Genomic DNA, 14,768 nt, shown 5'->3' with positions numbered 1-14,768 from the left:
ATTTCCTATCTTTGCATTCTCATGTGCCAAGACAGACACCGATTATTTAAAACCCTAAAGAGAGTGCTATTGCATTTAAATTGCCTGTAACCTTCGTGTAATAGATTTATGATTGATGATAGATTTAGTTAAAATATAACTATTTTAAATATTTATTCTCAGTAAATGATTTCAACCTATGCTCATTTAAGTAACTTGGTGCATAATCCCTTTTCTATTAAACCCTAGTGCAAGGACCAATGCCGCGTTTCCAAGAGAACCCCAAGCTCTTTTTCTAGAATGGCCAAATGCGTATATATCAGGCGTCCTCTTTTCACTCCCTTTGTGGAGCACCTACCACGGAGGTGTTGTAATAACCAATGACCAAAAAACAAACAAAAAACCCAAACATCCAGGTTGAAGTTATTTGTGCGTGCCATCATGCAACGGCAGACCCTGCCTGGAGACAAGGAGACTGCTCAAACAGATCGCAGGCAGGCATCTCAGCCCAGGCCTGTGCTGGGGAAGCTGGTTCCTGGCTTCGGGCGCAATCAGGAAGCCAGCGAAGTGACCCGAGAGTGCAGCCGGGGATTAGGGCTGATGATCTTTTCCCAGCCAGGCCCTGCGCGGACACCCGCTCGGGGAGCCAGGCTAGGAGGCCACCCAGCGCGGGCGCTGGCCACGCTGGCAGGACCCGGGGCTTCGCCTTGCGCCCCGCCCTGGGCCCGCCCGCGTCTCAGGAAGGAGGGGGGCGGGGGCGGCCCAGAGAAGGGGCTTTGCTAATTGCCGAAGCTGGAAGTGAGCTCTCGGAGGACGCGGCGGAGAGTCTGGGAGGAGGTGGAGGGGCTGGCGGAGGAGGGGCGTGCAGCGCCGCGGTGCTGAGCTGCGGCCCAGTCAGGACTGCAGGACCCACCGGACTCGCCGCCCGCGCTCCCGCGCTCCAGCCCAGCCCCTGAGGCCGCGCTGTCCCGCTCCAGCGGCCCGCTGCCCCTCCCCGCCCCATGGCTTCTCCAGACGACCCTCTGTGCACAGGTAAAGTGACACCGCGCCGCATCCTCACCTGGAGCAGAAAGCACGGGCCCTGAGCTCGCGGGGGTGTCGGGACCCAGCCTCCCGTGACCCCTGGGGCACCGGGACCACCCTGGACGCTGCGCCGCACCCGGGTCCACACGGGGTCCGGCCTTGGACGGTGCCGCGCGCCGTGCCCCCCGCCAGCGGGAGCGCTAGCCCCCATCGTTCGGCACCCCCATGCGCGCGTGCTGAGGACCCCCTTCCCTCGTCCCGCGCCGTGGCCCCGCCGCTTTTGTTCTGGACTTGGGATCCCAGGTGGAAACTAGTCCCTCAGACCTCCCTGGCAGCAAGGAGCGCAGGGAGGGATTCTCCGTTTTTCTGCCCTGGCTTTTCCTCTCTCCCCATTCACATGCCTTCTTGAGTCCTTTCCTCTCCTCATTGTCACTTTTAATAAATCGTTTTGTTCTGCATGTTGACCCGCAGAGAGATTTCATGAATGAATATACAGGAAACTGAGTTGGAGCCCACCTGTGAGAGCCCACCTGTACAGGCCTTTCATTAGAATGGTCTCTGGTTCTAGCCTCAGTTCAGAACACTGCCTGTACCCGAGGACCGAGTCCAGATGTTTCTTTCATCTCTGACTTGAATTTGAAATCCTCCTCAGACTTCAGCTTCCAGGATTTCTCCCGTCCTTGCTCTCCCACTGTCTCGGTGGGGATCCGCCATGAGTGTTGAACACAGGAATGAATGAATGATATATACCCCCAGATCGCTGGGGCTTTTTCTTGTTTTGCTGTGGTTGGAAAGGCTTGGGAGAGACCCCCTGTATGCAGATACAGAGATGCATGCAATTGCTTAGATAAACGTGTTCCCCACTTAATTGCTTGGGCATTGAACATTTCGCCCTTAACCTGTGGCTTGAGCAGTTAGGAGGAGACAATCTGGAGGTGAATCAGAAGATGGCTAAATCCACATGGTGGTGGTCTGGGTTTGGGAGAAGAAGCACCGCGCGCCGTGCCCTCACCTGGAGCAGAAAGCGGGTGGAGAGGGGGTGCAAGGTGCCAGCTTTTGCTTTGTCCTCCGTCAGCCTCCTGCTCCTTCATCAAGTTCCAAACCTGAGAGGGGACTTGTGGGAGTGAGGGAGTGCGAGAGAGCGGTAGGGCGGGAAGGGCGGCGGGCCTACGGGAAGGCTCCCAGCCTGCTCCTGCTCTTTGTTTTGGAGACTCACGTGGTCCTGCCTAATTGGCCGCCATAGAGCCTGAGTTCCCAGGGAGGCAGAGGCGTCCTTCACAGCTGTGGTTCCCGGGTTCTTCCAGCTGCCCGCCCCACCTTCCTGCAGGAGGCTGGAGGCCCTGGGGTGACCACAACTCCCACAAGGCCCCCCACTCCAACAAGATGGCAGAGAAGTAGCAATCTGAGGGGTTTGAAGGGGCGAGGGCTGGGAGGTTGGGGGAACCAGGTGGTGGGTATTAGAGAGGGCACGGATTGCATGGAGCACTGGGTGTGGTGTAAAAACAAGGAATACTGTTATGCTGAAAATAAAAATTTAAAAAAAAGAATAAAAATTGAGAAGAACATAAATAAAAATATTTAAAGTAAAAAATGTATTTTTAAAAAGGGATCTGTTAGGGCTGTGAATTGTGTATACCTGGTGAATCACAGACCTGTACCCCTGAGGATAAAAATATACTATATATTAAAAAAAAAATAAATGAAATAAAATAAAAAATAAATTAATTAATTAATAAAATTAATCTAAAAAGCGATGAAGCAAACAAAATGCAAGATAATGGGTAAAAAATGAGGGGCCCAGTCATTTAATGAAATGTCAATGGTTTCTATACTCTAAGGAAAAGATGAAATTGATTAGATTGCATCAATACCCACATACACATGAAAGACCCTCGATCCGCACCCAAGAAGCAGACACCAAGCCTCCACTGGATGCAAGTTGCAAGAGGTTTATTGGTTACACAGGCACCTGCGGATGCATCAGCCTTTGTGGACTGAGCGTGCCAGGCTAGGTTGGGGAACAGATTATATAGGGCAAGGGTTGGGGTGGCGGGAAGTGGTGGCGGGAAGCGGTCTTACAGAAGCAGATATGCATTGTTACAGGAGTCTGATTGATTAATTTGAATCAAGCATGATTGGGCATTCGGGTCAGGGCGTTCTGGTGGTTCCTTGGGTCAGCACTCTGGAAAGTCCCAGTTACACTCTACTTCTCATTTGTCTTTTCTTTTGACAGACCGGGTGATCACAGACATCCTGTTTGTGCAGGATATGTGTTGTCATCTGGCTATGGTAATAATAGGTTACTTAAACAAGCCTTTAGCAAGGGGAGAGGGGTCTTTCACACACAGAATGATGTGCTGCTTCGAGGAGATACAGAATCAGCTCATGAAGGCAGAAACAACATTCAGTAGTACTGAACACCTAAAATTGCACAACTCTTCTACCAACCTAGAAGGCGACATACTAGCGAGTACAAGAAGGGATGGAGGAAACACTGAAGGTACAACAACTGGAAACAATGGGTGAAATTCGTATAGAAAACCATCAGCCAAGAAACACATGTAAAGATTCCTAAAATCCTCAGTGATCCCAAAAGAGCAAAGGAAAACACAATGTGTTACTGTTAATCCAGAGGAGGCAGACCCCAAAGAGTGTTGCTTCATCCAACGGATTGAATCGTGAAAAACGGATTGAATCATGAAGTGGGGCACCTGGGTGGCTGCTTTCTGCTGGGGTCCTGAGGCCAGTGTCTTGGGATCAAGCCCTGCCTGGGGCTCTCTGCTCAGCAGGAAGCTTGCTTCTCCCTCTCCCAATTCTACTGCTTGTACTCCCTCTCTCACTGTCTCTGTCTTTCTGTCAAATCCGTCAATCAATCAAACAATTCCATAAATTCAAGAAGTAAAAATCAAATGTTGACGCATGGGGTCCTAATGAAAGACAAGAGTATGGGGGGTTGTTTGATTATTTTTTTTTTAAGATTTTCGTTCTTCATTTGACAGACAGAGAGGAGGAGGAAGACAGAAAGGCAGAGAGAGAGGGGCAAACAGGCTCCCTGCTAAGGAAAGAGCCACATGCAGGGCAGGGTCCGCAGGCTGGTGCCTCGCCAAGTGCAGCCTGAAGCCCTGCAGCATCTCCAACAGTTCTATGGGAATCTCTCTGCAGGTCTTGCCTGCTTTTCCCCTGCCAGTGGAGCCTGGGCGCCGGCCCCGTCTCCTCCCTGGACCCACCAGCGGCCCCGCCCCCCCAAGCAAGTGTGCTCAGAGAGCTCTGGAGGCACTCCTGGAGGCTTGTGCCAAGGCTCCTGGGGCTCAGCTTCTCCCTGTGGCTGTGGATTCAGCGGGGGCGGCGGGGGCGGCGGGAGCAGCAGGGACGGTGGAAGCCGCTGTGGCTGAGGGAGCCCGGCCCTGGGAGGGCGGGCGGCATCATGGCTACCTCCTGCTCGCTCGGGGGCTGGTCGCTTCTCTCCCCACCCCTCCCACTCTCAACCATTGTTTATTTCTGTGAAGGGTTTTCCTAGTTTGTTTTAGGGCAAGAGCACACTTGAGTGAGGGAGGGGAAGGGCGAGACCCCAAGAGAGACCTAGTGGACTCTGCCCTGAGCCCACAGCTTGTCTCAGGGCTCAATCTCAAGAGCCTGAGATCACCACCTGAGCCAGAACCAAGAGTTGGGCACTTCACTGAGGGTGCCGACCAGGTGCTCCTCAGCTGTTGTTGACCAATTTCTGGAGAGAGGCCCCTGCGTGGCTGTTAGTTCAGCCACTGCCTTGGTCTCAGGTCATGACTCTGGACTGGCAGGATCTCATCCCTCCTTGGGCTCCTAGCTCCTTGGGGAGTCAGATTCTCCCACTGACCTTCTCCTCTCTCATATTCTTTCTCACTCATTCTCTCTCAAGGAAAGAAAGACAAGCTTTCCACTAATTAGTCTTGAGCCTTCTTTGATGGGCTTGAATGTGGTTGATCTCCATGAGTGTTCTCGTCACATGCAGACACCTTGAGGATAGCCATGTCTTTCTAAAAGGATCCTTTGTTGTTCTGAAATGTCTTCTTTCTCTGTTCATTGATCGGGTGTCCTTCCATTGTCCCTTCTCAAGACCTGAGAAAAGCAGCCTTTGAGGATTTGTTTGGGTATGGTCTAGCCCTTTTCATCTTTTTTCTTTCCAAAAAATCTATACTAGCCTCTGCATCCTTCTATGTAAAGTGTATTTTTCACTGACCTATTGAGGTCTTTTCTTTCAATAGAATTTCAGTCGTTCACTCTGAAGGTCATTGTTGAAATAAAGTTGACGTCTACAACCTCGCTAGGCGTATTTTCTTTTTCCCGTCTATTCCTTCTTCCCTTTCCCTTTGGAACTGCCTTCCTTTCGATGACCTGAGTCCTTTGGAGGCTACTCTCTGCCTTCTTTTACTGGCGGTCGCACAGGCAGTGAGAGATTAGGAGGTAATTCTGACACTTTATAGAATTGTTCTCCTCCTTGTTTAGGGAATCTGTAGAGTCAGCTTTCTTGGAGGGATCATTTCATCCTGCTCTGAACACATGCTCCTTACGGCGTCTTGACTGAATATTCTGACTTAGCCAGAAGAACTCTTCCCTCTAATGACCTCTAGCCTTGTAGGAGTCTTGGCAACCATCTTGTTCCATTGCCTTGACTCTCTGTTAGAACCTGGAGCATTTTCTTAGACACACACTGCTTCCTGTGGAGCGAGGACTCAAGAGGACTCCAGTGAGTATTTCCAAGAGCTTGTTTTCTACTTGACTTGCTTCTCTCTGGAACCCATGGCCTTTTCATCACTCCAGCCTTCCTGAATTCCAATCTCTTTTTCCTCACAGCAGGGAGACTCCCATCATTTCCTTGGAATCTCCTCCCTCCCCCCACCATCCAGAACTCCTCCAGGTGAAAAGCCAAGTGAATCCTGGGGCTCAGTTTTTGTTTGTTTGTTTGCTTGTTTTCTTTTTCACAGGTTTATTCAAAAATGTGCGTTCATTTTCAATGTTTTAAAGAGTTAGATATATAGATATAGGCTGAACTAACATATATAGACATATCTATATCTATATATCTATTGATCGATTAGTTTATTTCTTTTCCAATTCCCCATGGGCTTCTGGTTGGTTTCTTTTCTCCTAACAAGTTTTGGATTAGTTTTCTAGGGATGCTATTACAAGATACCACAAGCCTAGAGGCTGAACCAACACAAGTGGACAGGATCACAGTTCTAGAGGCTACCCTGTTGGCAAGACGTGCTCCTGTTGTAGGTATTATGGAAGGATCTGTTCCAGGCCCCTTTCCCAGCTTGAAGTATTGCCCTGGCTTTGTACTTCTTCACATGGCCTTCTCCCTCAGTGCATATCTGTGTTTCCGCAGTCTTCCTTCTTAGAAGGCCACACGTCCTCCTGAATTAGGGGCCCAGTCTATTCAAATATTACCTCATCCTAGCTAGTTACATCACCAGGGACACTATTTCCAAATAAGGTCACGCTCCCAGGTGCTGGGGTTTAGGACTGGGATAGTTACTATGCATAAACACACACACAAACAAACACACACACAAGTGTGTGTGTGTGTATACATATAAATGTATATATATATATATATATATATATATATACATATATTTATATATACATATTATTTTTAATTTATTTTTTACCTAATAAAACATTTTTGTTCAGAATCTCAGTCTTCCTTGCTTTCAATAGAATGTTATTCGCATGCTTTTGGTGCCTCCTGAACAATTTGACCATCTCTACCTCCCCAATTTCCAAGAAAGTTATTCTTACCTAAAGTCGTCTGCAATTTTGTTTAAAAAAGTTGGCATCTTTTTGCAGTTTACAATGTTTTTGGTTTGAGTATCTGTTTATATGCTGATGAAGGTGACTTCGGTCCTACTCTTTCCTTCTGAATTTGTTTCTTCTTGGGAAAGTAAATTTTCTACTCTTTCAAAAGAAGGATGTAGAAAACCGAAATGGTTCTTCTTTGTAAGTCTACATTCCTTGTTCTCATTTTGTATGTACTTTATGTGAACAGAGATTTGGGGGCTGACAGCATGTATCAGGATTTAAAAGAAAAAAAATGAAATTAAATTTAAATGAATTTAAATTAAATATATTTAATTAATTTGAAATGAAAATACAAATTAAAATTTAAAATGTAAATTAAATACATTGGAAGGGGAGGTGAAACATGAGAGACTAAGGATTCTGAAAATCCATCTGAGGGGTTTGAAGGGGCGAGGGGTGGGAGGTTGGGGTAACCAGGTGGTGGGTATTAGAGAGGGCACAGATTGCATGGAGCACTGGGTGTGGTGTAAAAACAAGGAATATTGTTATGCTGAAAATAAAAATTAAAAAAAAGAAAAAAATTTGAAAAATCATAAATAAAAACATTTTAAAAAATTGTATTTTTAAAAAGGGATCTATGAGGACTGTGAATTGTGTAAACCTGGCCAATCACAGACCTGTACCCCTGGGGATAAAAATATGCTATATGTTTGCTTAAAAAATTAAATGTAGGGGCACCTGGGTGGCTCAGTGGGTTAAAGCCTCTGCTTTCAGCTCAGGTTGATCCCAGGGTCCTGGGATTGAGCCCCGCATCAGGCTCTCTGCTCGGCGGGGAGCCTGCTTCCCCCTCTCTCCCTGCCTACCTCTCTGCCTACTTTTAATCTCTGTCTGTCAAATAAATAATAAACAAAATCTTAAAAAAATAAAGAAAAACAATTAAATTTAATGTAATAAAATAATAAAATAATAAATAAATAAATAAAATAGGGATCTAAAATGGATGAAGCAAACAAAATGCAAGACAATAGTCAACAATTGAGGGGCTCAGTCATTTCATGAAATGTCAAAGGTTTCTATACTCCGATGAAAAAAAATTGATTAGATTGCATCAATACAAACATACACACAGAATGATGGGCTGCTTCGAGGAGATGCAGAATCAGCTCACGAAGGCAGAAACAAAATTCGTTAGTATTGACACCTAAAATTGCACAACTCTTCTACCAACCTAGAAGGGAACGTCCTAGCGAGTACAAGAAGGGATAGAGGAAACACTGAAGGTACAACTGGAAAAAATGAGTTAAATTTGTAGAGAAAGATATTCTGAGGGAATGGACAGAGTATTAGAATCAGGAAGTGAATTTTTCCAAGTCATCAGATAGAAGTGGAAAATTCGGGAACATTTATTGGACTCCTGTGACATAGGAACAAAGCTTGAAAATCCTATTGATGAGAGCACCAAAAGGAGGACTTCATCTCTCCAAAGACTTTATACAGTCTCTACCCAGCAAGTCTGCCCCCAGAAAACCATCAAAGATTACTAAGGGGATTGTAGGATCTCAATCCATGGGATGTCCAATAGGTTCATAGGTTACCTTTGTTACTAGAACAGGTTCAGAGATTTGATGAACGGTAGTGTACAGTTTCAATGGACCCCACCTTGATGGAGAGATTCAATGCAATCCAGTTTCCTATCTAGCAAGTGCCTGTGTCCATGGAGAAGCCAATTCTCCTATTTCCATGGAAACAAAAAGGGCTCGTCATTCCCTGGCAAATCGGAAGAAAGAAGCAAGAGCAAGAGGGAGGGAGAAAGAGAGTGAGAGGAGCATATGATGGGATAGGATTTATTACAAAAGGACTCTTGAAATGACCCGAGAAAAGAGACCAACAGGAAAGGGCAGTCTTTGAACAAGCGGTGCTCAACGACGTAAATATCCACATGGAACATAAGAGGTTTTTTGTTTTTTTTTTTTTTTTAAGATTTTATTTATTTATTTGACAGAGAGAGATGTGTCTCCTTGATCTACCTTCATCTATATGGTCTTTGTCTTTTTTCCTTCCTTTCTCCCTCTACACTCTTCTCTTCTCCTTATATTTCCTAAATTTATGACTCTACAATATGCTCCAGACTCATCATATAAGTCAGACAATTCAACACTGGACTCATCCATTTGTTCAAGAAACTCTGACTCATTTTATTAGGAACCAAGATCTGAGTGCTTTGTGTCCTTGCTACTGAGTGTCATTGTTTTTATGGATTTTTGGTTGGCAGACAAAGGCAATGTATGTGTGTTAACCAACCTGTGGATATATAAATATGTATAAATCTTTCTAATGAAACTACCTGTACCTATATGAAGCCAAACATGAGTTCATACTAACATCTTCATCTCTAATTCTTTGTCACATGAATCCATTGGTAACCTCCTTCCCTTGAAGATCTATAAATTGCCACTTCAATAGTAACAAACCTAGATACTACCAAATATTTTCCACTTACTTAATTTTTCAATTTCAGTATACATTTATTATATATTAGGAAAAATTAAGTTCTACTCCCACTGGGGGAAAAATTTTATTAATTAAAATGCAGTGCTTACAAGCACATTCTTTTGCCATTAGTATTACAGGCTCTAGACATTTTTAAAATTATATATATATATATATATATATATATATTAGCACCAGTTCCTCCATCTTCTTCAGCAAAGTTGTTGCATGTATTTGTAATACAATTAGATTCTCTTGTCTAAATCTGCATTCCCTCCTATAGTCCTCAAAATCCTAAGAAATTAACATAAAGTTTACTTCTTGCCATTAATTTTTTGGAATTTTAACAACTGCATAATGTCATATATCCATCATTAAGCATCATATAGAATAATTCAAGCAAATGGGCACCTGGATGGCTCAATCAGTTAAACAACAGACTCTTGATTTGTCTCAGGTCATAATCTTGGTGTCTTCATGAGATTAGGTCCCATGTTAGCTTCATGATAGGTGCTGAGTCTTCTTGGGTTTCTCTACTTCTCCCTCTCCCTCAGCCCCTCCCCTACTTGCACACACTCTTTCTCATAAATAAATGTCTTTAAAAAAAAAAAGAAAGAAAAGAAAAAAAAAAAAGAACAGTTCCACCAACCTAAAAAAAATTCCCCTGCACTTCACTTACTTCATCTTGCATACATCCCATCTTGACCACTGATCTGGTTACTGTATTTATAGTTTTGGTTTTTCCAAAATGTCATATAATTGGAATCACATTGGCTTCTTTCACTTAGCAAAATTTGTTTAAATTTCTTCTATATCTGTCCATATCTTAATAGTTGTTTTCATTGTTTAAAATATTCTATTGTATAAATATACCATAGTTATTTTTTTTTCTATGCACCTATTATATGACATCTTAGTTGCTTCCATTCATGTGCACGTTTTCATGTGGACATAGATATTCAAATCAGTTGGATAAATACCTAGAAGCACTATAACTAAATCACATGGTAAGAGTCGGTCTAAAAAGCTACTAAATTTTCTTGCCAAATGAATTGTATCATTTGTCATATCCACGAACAATGACTGAGAATTCATGTTGCTCTATATCCTTGCTAGCAGTTGGTATTGTCAGATTTAAAAATATATGTATATCTACTCTAATGTGTTTGTAGTGGGTATTTAATATTTTCCTGATTGTTTTTCTGGGAGTCTTTAACTCTCACGTCCACACAGGGCCTCCATGCAATTCATAAATTACAGTTCAGTGTTCCCTACCTGTGGCACTAGTTCTTAAAACAGTTTCCATTTGTGACTCTACTTTATGTTCCTCTGTTTCTCCAGGTTTGCATACAGTAGCTTGCTCTGGGTCCTCACCTCTCCAAAGGATCCAAGAAAAGTTGTTGATATTTCAGCCTGTTCAGCTTCCTATTTATTGTTAGGATGGATTGATGACTTCCAAGCTCCTTTCATTTAGAACATGGGCTATTCTTTTTTTTTTTTTTTTCTAATTTTTTTCAGTGTTCCAAAATTCATTGTTTACACACCACAGCCAGTGCTCCATGCAATACATGTCCTCCATAATACCCACCACCAGGCTCACCCAGCTCCCCACCGTCCCTCCCTCCAAAACTCTGTTGCTGAGTTTAACTTAATTTAATTTAGTTTTTAGATTTTTAAAAAAAGATTTTATTTACCTATTTTTTTTAAGATTTTATTTATTTATTTGACAGACAGAGATCACAAGTAGGCAGAGAGGCGGGCAGAGAGAGAGAGGAGGAAGCAGACTTTCTGCTGAGCAGACAGCCCAATGCAGGACTCGATCCCAGGACCCTGAGATCATGACCCGAGCCAAAGGCAGCGGCCTAACCCACTGAGCCACCCAGGCGCCCCTTATTTACCTATTTTTGAGATAGAGAGCACACAAGCAGGAATGGGAGGAGGAACAGAGGGATGGTCAGGCAAAGGGAGAGGGAGAAGCAGGCTCCACACTGAGCAGGGAGCCCAATATGGAATTCAATCCAAGGACCTTGGGATCATGACCTCAACGAAAGGCAAATACTTAATTGACTGAGCCACACAGGCTCCACCAGTACTTATTTTCACTTAAGTACTTACTTAATAGTCTTAATAAATTGTCATCAAATATTTTTCAATTATTTAACTACAAATATATTATATCTCCTGCATTTGTGTTTTGTCCTTGTTTTCTCTCTTATCATTTAAATTTATATATTTTCCTCTCAGACCCTAGAAGGCTCTCTTTAGACTTTCTTCATGTACTAACTTGAATACATTTACATGACTACCATCTCTTTCTGCTGCATTTATATAATGTTAATATATTCCAGAAGTTTCCATTTGATATCTACATTTCAGTTTATTTTTAATAATTCAAGTATAATTTTTCCTTCATGTGGTAGTTTCACTTTAATCTAATAGATTTTGTTTTCAAGAATGCCTATTCTTGTTTCATATTTTCTATGGCCTATTGCTGAGGCAATTTGGGTAATACGATTTTTATTCTTATTCCTAATTGTGGCTCCTTAAACACATGTATTGAATATATGTTAAATAAAATTCTGATATAAGCAGACAATGTATTGTTTATTAAAGATTTTTGAAAAGAAACCCATAATTTTATGATCATTTAAAATATGTAATGAAAGAGTTAATGTAAAATTAAGAGCATAAAACAGCTAGAATCAAATACTAGTTATAACATATCATCAGTTTGGGAAAATATGTGATAAGTAAAAAAGACAGGAAATATTCAGAAAAAAATATACATAATTATTAACATTTGTAAATGGGTAAATAAATCAAAGAAATAAAGATAGCATTATTTTTTGAAGAAACAAGTCAAAATGTTAATTATCTTTTTAAAAATTTCAAAGAATGTTAACACCCATTTTAAAACTGGGAAAATGAAATAAGAGGCACTTCATACACACACACACACACACACACACACATACACACACACACCTGCAATTAAAACAATAATATAAGCTATATGCACTACTAATAATACTATTAAAGATGAATAATTAAATAATAAGCATATTTTTACAGTAAATTTACTGATTTTTATTTTTAAAATTTTATATGAATATAGCTAATATTCAGTGTTATATTAGTTTCAGGTATAAAATACAATGATTCAACAATTTTATACATTATTCAGTGCTCATCATAATAAGTGTATGTTAATTTGAAGAAATAATTAATAAATTGTAATGCTGAGAGGTAGTGATTAGATGAAACACCTTATTAACAATAAATTAACAGGGATGCCTAGGTGGCTGCTTCATTAAGCATCTCCCTTCAGCTCAGCTCATGATCCAAAGATCCAGGGTCTTTGGATCGAGCCCCTGGTTGGGCTCCCTGCTTGGCAGAGAGCCTGGTTTTCCCTGTCTCTCTCCCACTGCTTGTGATCCCTCTTCCTGTGTCTCTTTTTGTCAAATAAATAAAAATCTTTAAAAAATAATAAATGAACAGTATATAAGGAGGTTTTTAAAATTTTCTCAGGAAAATTAGAAATGTTTATTTTTGTCTAAATATAAAACTAAATGACTGGGAATAATATAACATACAAACACATTGTAGTATAATGGAAACAGTGCAGATTTTAAAGATCTTATTTGCAAAAGTGAATGTACTATCATAAGATAAAGACTCATCATTGAAAATAACAAGATACAGCTCTAACATAAATTATTATCAAATTTGGGGCAGGAGAAAACTTTAAATCCATATACATATAGATTTTTATGCACACATTAAAAAATAAGCCACTGTGGTCATAATGAATAGATGGGAAAGTAACAGGAAATGAGAACAGAAAATTAATGGAATGAACACAGGTCATGTAGTACTTCTAATTTTTAAAATTTTTTTGAGGATATGGAAAAAGATAATTGCTAATTAATCATTTCATATTTTACAATGTTACTAATCAATGAAATGTAGAAAAAAATAATTACAAAGTTGATCAACTTAGCAAGATAAGAATAATGAATGGGCTGTCTCTTCAAATTCTGTTTAAATTATAATTAAAAATTAATTTTGTGCTATTTATCAGAAAACTTACAAGTCCTCATGCATCTTGACATAATAAACCCTTTCTGGAATGCTGATCTAAAATCATTTCTCACATTCACAAAAATATGTCTGTAAAATTTTATCATATTTATTAACAGTAATCAAACATTAGAAAAGATAAAGTTTAAAAAATATAAATGTATAAGTACATTGAGATTGTTAGATTTTTTAAAGAAGCTTAATAAATAATGTATTCTCTTCTTTTTTTTAAAGATGTTTTTTATTATTTATTTATTTGACAGACAGAGATCACAAGTAGGCAGAGAAGCAGGCAGAGAGAGAGGAAGGGGGAAGAAGGCTCCGCATTGAGAAGAGAGCCCGATGTGGAGCTCGATCCCAGGATCCTGAGATCATGACCTGAACCAACGTCAGAGGCTTTAACCCACTGAGCCACCCAGGAGACCCAATATATTCTCTTCAGTACCAGAATTTAACCAATTGACAGATGAAAAAGGAGCCAGTCAAGTGAAAAACAATAGGTCTTAGATCTGCAATATCAAAAAATAGGCAGAAGATATGAACAGACACATCTCCAATGAAGGCATACAAATGGCTATCAGACGCCTGAAAAAAAGTTCATCATCACTAAGCATCAGGGATTTTCAAATGAAGACCATATTAAGATGTCACTTTACACCAGTTAGAATGGCCAAATTAGCAAGACAGGAAACAGCTTGTGTTGGAGAGGATGTGGAGAAAGGGGAATCTTCTTACACTGTGGGTGGGAATGCAAGTTGGTGCAGCCTCTTTAGAGAACAGTGTGGAGATTCCTCAAGAAATTAAGAATAAAACTTTCCTATAACCCTGCAATTACACTCCTAGGTATTTACCCCAAGATATAGATGGCGTGAAAGGAAGGGCCGTCTGTAACGCAAATTTATAGCAGCAATGGCCACATTTTCCATACTGTGGAAAGAACCAAGATTCCCTTCAATGGAAGAATGGACGAGGAAGGTGTGGTCCATATACACTATGGAGTGTTATGCCTCCATTCAGAATGGATGAATACCCAAATTTGGTAGCAACATGGACAGGACTGGAAGAGATTCTGCTGAGTGAAATAAATCAAGCAGAGAGAGTCAATTATCGTATGGTTTCACTTCTGTGTGGAATATAGCAAATAGCATGGCAGAAGAGGAGAAATGGAGTGGAGAAGGGAGTGGAGGGAAATTGGAAGGGGAGGTGAACCATGAGAGACAAAGGACTCTGAAAATGAATCAGAGGACTTTAAGGGGTAGGGGTTTGGGTGTTGTGGGAACCAATACTTTAGTATTAGATAGGGCACGGATAGCATGGAGCACTGGGTGTGCTTCTAAAACAATGAATAGGGTAACACTGAAAATAAATTTAAAAAATGAACATTTGGGGTGCCAGGTTGGCTCAGTGGGTTGGGCCAC

Source organism: Mustela nivalis, assembly GCF_964662115.1.
Source record: "Mustela nivalis genome assembly, chromosome: 4".
NCBI classification, from domain to species: domain Eukaryota; kingdom Metazoa; phylum Chordata; class Mammalia; order Carnivora; family Mustelidae; genus Mustela; species Mustela nivalis.
The sequence above is the reverse complement of the archived record's forward strand: the minus strand, read 5'-3'. Positions refer to the sequence as shown.